We start from the raw sequence: 5,930 nt of genomic DNA, 5'->3' as shown, positions 1-5,930 counted from the left end.
GCAGGAGTAAGGATATCAGTAATTGTGTCAAATAACACCTTTGGATTCCCTCTACTCTTTATGACCAGGTTTGAGAAGTAAGCTGCCCTTGCATCTTTGATTGCATTATTAAAAGAGACTAAAATATCCTTTAAGTGAAGCAAATGAACGTGTAAACGTCTGTGGAAGAGTTTTCTTTCACAGACGCTCAACTTTATGACAGAATTTCTCTGCAGTAGAGGAGTTTAACATGCGAGAAATAACCACCCGGCGGGCAGGGGACGGAGTGACATGATAAGACAAGTTAAACAGAATAAAATGGTGATCAGAAACAAAAATGTCTTTCTAATAAATAGAATCAATATTTAGACCCAAAGTAAAAACAAGGTCCAGAGTGTGTCCTTTAGCATGTGTGGGGCAGGACACATGCTGAGTAAAATTAAAAGAATCCATGATGCTAATAAAACCTCTGGCGAACAGGTCAGTCATCATCAATGTGAATATTAAAATCCCCAACTATGACCAGCCTGGACAACTTTATAGTCAATGATAAGAAATCACTAAGTTCCTTTAAAAACATGTTACTCCGGGCAGGAGGACGGTACACCACAGCACAGTACAGAGGATCCTTGTTTCCAACTTTAATCAGCTGTAGTTCAAACGAAGAAAAGTGACCAACCTTTATTGAGCGACAAGAGAACCTGTCCCTAAACACCGCAGGGAGACCTCCTCCACGTCAAAATAAACAGTCGTTGCGTCCAAAGATGAAAACTTTGAGGGGCTAGAGTGAAAATGCTTTCATACAAAGTCCATTTTGAGTCCAGATGTGCTATTGTGCATTGGTCTCAATGAAATGCAAGACATTTTACACACTGGCAACCAAGGTGGTGTAAGGTGATAATATGCAAAATATACAGAAAGACTTGTACAGTTTTGGTATTGTATTTTATTGTAAAACATGGTGAATATTTGTCAAATGCTTTGCAGTAGATACTATGCTCTAGCAGTACATCTTGATTGCACACTCAAACACAGACGTTTGAGTGTGCAAATGTGAAACCCATGGCCTTTTTTGTAACACAAGTCAGTGGGCTTTGTAACTGCTTGCAGGTCCATGGTTCTACTACTATTGGAACTGAATAAATATATCTGACAAGCAACGGTTTAATTTACTCTGAACATTTATTAGAAAATCAGGTGAAAGCAATACCCTCACATCACACATTGATATTTTTAAAAAGAAAACCTACATTTTTCTTTATGGTTTGGCTTTTAGCTGACTTTTGCTATTCACTCTCATTCCTAGTCTCAATTTAAAGTAATTAAATCTGGAGTTCCATTACACTTTTACTTTTGTCATTTCATTTACAATGTCATTTCATAGTTATCATCATTTATTCATTTTACTTTTAACACCTACAAGAATTTTATAATCGATATAATCTATACTTTTAGAATCAACCTGAGTGTCTCCTCATCATTACCATATACCATTTCTGCAGTCTTTTAAACCAACAACAGCTATGTTAACAGAACATTTTTTATTTCCTTTTTGTACCTTAGCCTTGTTAAGCTCATTATTTCTTCTTGGTTTGTTTATTAGTTTGTTTGTTTTTCCCCTGTTTTTATGTTATGTAAAGCACTATTTGTTACCCTGGTTGTGTATAAAAAATGCTCTAAAAATTAAGATTGATTTATTAATTGATTTATCAGAAACAAAAATACCTGCAATGTGCACAGCAGTCCCACCTGAACCTGGTGTAAAATTAGCTTGATGACATGCTACACCAGAGTTTGGAACAAAAAATAGATTCAAAAACAAGCAAACACAAAGACACATACAAAATGTGTCAGTTTTATTTGGACACATCATTCTGCATCAAAATTAGATCTGCTTTCATCTGACAGAATGATAAAACACTTGTGAGTCTCTAATAAGTATTGCCCATCTGATGGGCCTCAGGTCCTCTTGGCCCAGGGGACCAATTTGAGTGGTACACAGCACATGGTGCACAGCTGAATGATCAACTGCAACGCACCCCACCCTATCCCACCACAATCACACCAGTGGAAGAGTGGGGGGTACAAGATAAAGGTGGATTTAGGGTTTGGTTGTCTTGGAAACCGAAAATGCCATCTGTCATGCATGTGTTGATCCACATTTAATTTGCTTTAATTTAATCATATTCTTAGGGCCAGACAGAGCTCCTGGAAAAATGCATACCGTTCTCATGTGCAGTTATTACCTGACACTAATGAGAATGTGGAATAATTCTGCCCTTTCACTTTAAGCAAATACAAACTGTACAAAATGTGTTTTTGGCTTGATTTCACAATCAAGGCTGTGTTCCAGGTGCTGAGGCATTATTTGTTAACTCTGTGGGTGCATCTGAGTCATTGTTAAAATTACTTTAACGGAACTTTAAAAATTGATAAGTATGTCCACCATACCAAACCTGCTTCAAAGGCAGAACAAGCCTTTAAAAAAGAAACAGGATTTGATTCATGCTGGATATGTTCACTGTCTGTTAAATCTCTGTAAACAACACAGGACACAAGAAGGAGGGTTGGTTGTTTGGTGTAAACAAGACCATTTATTTTAATCTTAATTATGAATGTGAGATTAATGCACTGGTGCTTATGTTTATATTCACAATAGTGTTGCACAAATTAATACTAACTGAGGAAAACAGAGAGGTGTTAGGATCTGCCATTTTGGACTTTATTGTGGTTTTGTGTTTGTTTACTTTTCAGCTAGATGTTTCTATTTCTTTGGGTTTTGTTGTCATGTTTGTTTATTTCCTTCTGTTTCCTAATAGTTTTGTTCTCACTCCGGCCTCCTAGTGTTTGTAGTTCTTTCTCCCCTCGCCCATAGTTCCTTTGGTGGTTGCTTTCTCATTTATTTATTACCTTGAATGGTTTTCTCCAGATTATTATTATCATTATTAGTATTACAGTTGTCTTGATTTCTTGGGTTCTCTAGTTTAGTTCCTGTTTAGTCTCTCTATGCTTGTTTATTGTTAGGTTATTTGTTATGGCTGCACTATTGTAGTTTATTAGTTTCTTTTCCCTGTTACTCCTCTTGTCATTAGTTTCCCCTTCAGTTATTTACTCAGTGTTTGTTTCCCTTTATGTTTGTAGTTCTTCCCAGCCTTATCCCTAGTTTAGTCCCCCGTGTTAGTTTTTATTGTTTCAGTTTCTTGTATAGGTTAGCTTGTAGTTATTGTTACCATTATACTTAATTCCACTTGTTGTTTATATTTATTCTAGTCTTCGCTTTCTCTGCTTCCCTTCCAGTTAGTTTTGGTCAGTGTTTGTTTGGGTTTGTTTACTCTTGCAGTTAGGGTTTCCTTTATGGTTTCTTTTGTTAATTCTTATTTGCAAGGTTCTTACATCTTAGGTTGTTGTAGTTTGCTTAGGTCTGTTTCTCTGAGTTTGTTAATTAGTCCTTTCTCCCATGGTTTAGTCTTTGTATTAGTTTGACCTGTCCTTCAATCTCCCAGCTTCCCATGTCACACCTGTCCCTAGTTCTATTGATTACCTGTCTTTTATTCCACATTTTTTACCCTCTGTACATTAGTTGGTCTGTTTTCCTTGTTCCTCGCTGGTTTGTTGCTTCAACTTCCTTGTATCACCTTCCCTGCATCTAGTTCCCTTTGTTTTCTCGTTACTCTGTCTGACCTGGACTCCTGTAAAACCCTCTGTACACCCTGCCTGCCTGCCTTCTGCTTTGCCAGTTTGGATTTAAATAAATCATCGTTCAGCTCGCCATGTCGTCTCCTCGCCTGTCTCTACACTTTGGTCCACAAAAACCCCCAATTATGACAGGGAGGTCAGAAAAGAGGTGTACTGAGGGAAGAAGTGGGGAGTGTCTGTTAGAGGTAGCAACATGAGGGACATGTCCCCAGGGACAGGCTGCAAATGAACCAGTAGCAACACTTGGGATGGACAATAACAGGAGATGAAAATATTGGGTTTAGTTGGTAGCCCACCACCTGACTGAATGATTAAGATCCAAAATCATACTGTCTTCTATATAACACATGTGCATAATAAGGTTCTAGACAGCTTCAGAGAACCAAACAGAAGGTGGCAGCATCTCGGCCCAGTTCAAAACCTGATACCAAACTAGCTATGTAAACTGTGGAAAGTGTAAGATGTTTTAATGCATTGCCTCATGCACAAATTTTGGCATTTATTTCATACAAAGATAAATTGGGTTTAATAGCAATAAGGCGGTGACAGTACCCTGTCTTAACAACATTAAGAAAAGGGGCGATAGCATCACAGTTAATTTTAGCCACAAATCAAAACCATACATTCTCAGTTTAGCACCATAATTCCTTATTTTTATTTTCTTGTACTGCTCTCCGTCAGTGCTACTCAAAGTTTTCTAGACAGGGTCAAAACTATACATTTATCCTCAAATATAAATATATGCCCCATGAATATTTGGAGAAATATTCTTTAGCAAGTTACAGAGAAATAACCTATGTTTTGTAGCTGACAATAAGCTTCAGATGTAATCTGGCTGGACATTTAACCACTCTTATTTCTTGGTAGAGCTCATTGACACTGGTTTGGCCTCCTGATGTGAATTTTTAAATCCAGTCCATAAATTTTTGAAAGGGTTGAGGTCAGGGCCATTCCAGATGCCAAATGTCAGCATGCTTTATCCAGTTTTTATTTTGATATGGAATCCTTAGTTATTGATTTGGGAGGACTTTGAAGAAGCCTTTATCTCGTCTGACAATAAAACCTTTCCTCAGAAGCCATTTTATTTGTCCATGCAGACAGCCACAAATTTCAGACTTGCTTCAATATGTCGATTTTTCTGTGTTGATCGACACCTTTTCAGCCCATGTTGAAGTCCATGTTTACTGTGAATGGTACCACTGATATTTCACTGCTTTGTAGTTTGTGAGTGACTTAAGACTTGGGGCCATTCTAAATCCACAACCCAAGTACTACACCAGGCAGAGCTTAGTCTTAAACCCCATTTAAAACCTAATAACTATTTCTGATAAGAATAATCAAATATCCAGACAGAAATATGGCAGGATTGGTAAGGGACATTTATTAAATTACTTGTGGGACTGCATCTATATATTTGAGCCTGTATGTATAATGTTGAACCTGTGAGGGTTAAAGAAAATATTTGTGCGCCTAATTTTTGTTTTTAAAAATCACTAACGTTTTGAGTTTTATAATCATTCCATCTCCAACGAAGAAAGAATAAAATGCATCACCAAAATCCTCAAAATAATATGATTTTCATGCCGATGATGTGTAAACTGCTCAGTGGCACTGGTCTGTGTTCGCTTTTAGGCTCAATGCCTCATGCATACATATTCTCTTACCACTAATCATTTATACTACCAGTATAATTTTCAGTTATTTACATTTTGCTGTATGGTATTGTAATTTGCTGGCAACCCAAGTGAGAAGGCTGAGAACTCAAAGCACAATTGCTTTATGTTTAAGACACTAAAACCTCAACATGAAAGTCTTTAGATGATGTTTTTTGTATGGCCTTTACCTTAACTGTGGGAGGAGTAAAACCCAAAAGTCATAACAAAATTGGAAGAATCAGTTGGAATAAACATGCATGTGTTGGAACAGACTTACTTACATGATCTTGCATTAGCAACCTTTATTCACAGACTACTCCATTCTTTATGACTGGTTTAACGTTCATTTAAGCACCACATAAATTACTTAATTAACTTTTTCTCTTTCTTTCTACATAAAAAAAAAAACACTTGGAATGTAAACAACCTTTGCGCTGATGATAATTTCAGTTTAGGTGCTTGCTCCTCTGATCTCATTTTGTAAGGTGACACCAGAAACTTGCAGGCATGTGCATGAAGTCTTGTTTTAACTCTTCCCCCTGTTTCACTCTTGTTCACTCTCATGCGCCCAAGCTGCGGGAGATGAATTTCTGGTTCTGA

Source organism: Girardinichthys multiradiatus, chromosome 4, assembly GCF_021462225.1.
Source record: "Girardinichthys multiradiatus isolate DD_20200921_A chromosome 4, DD_fGirMul_XY1, whole genome shotgun sequence".
Taxonomy (NCBI): domain Eukaryota; kingdom Metazoa; phylum Chordata; class Actinopteri; order Cyprinodontiformes; family Goodeidae; genus Girardinichthys; species Girardinichthys multiradiatus.
This window is presented reverse-complemented; position numbering follows the sequence as displayed.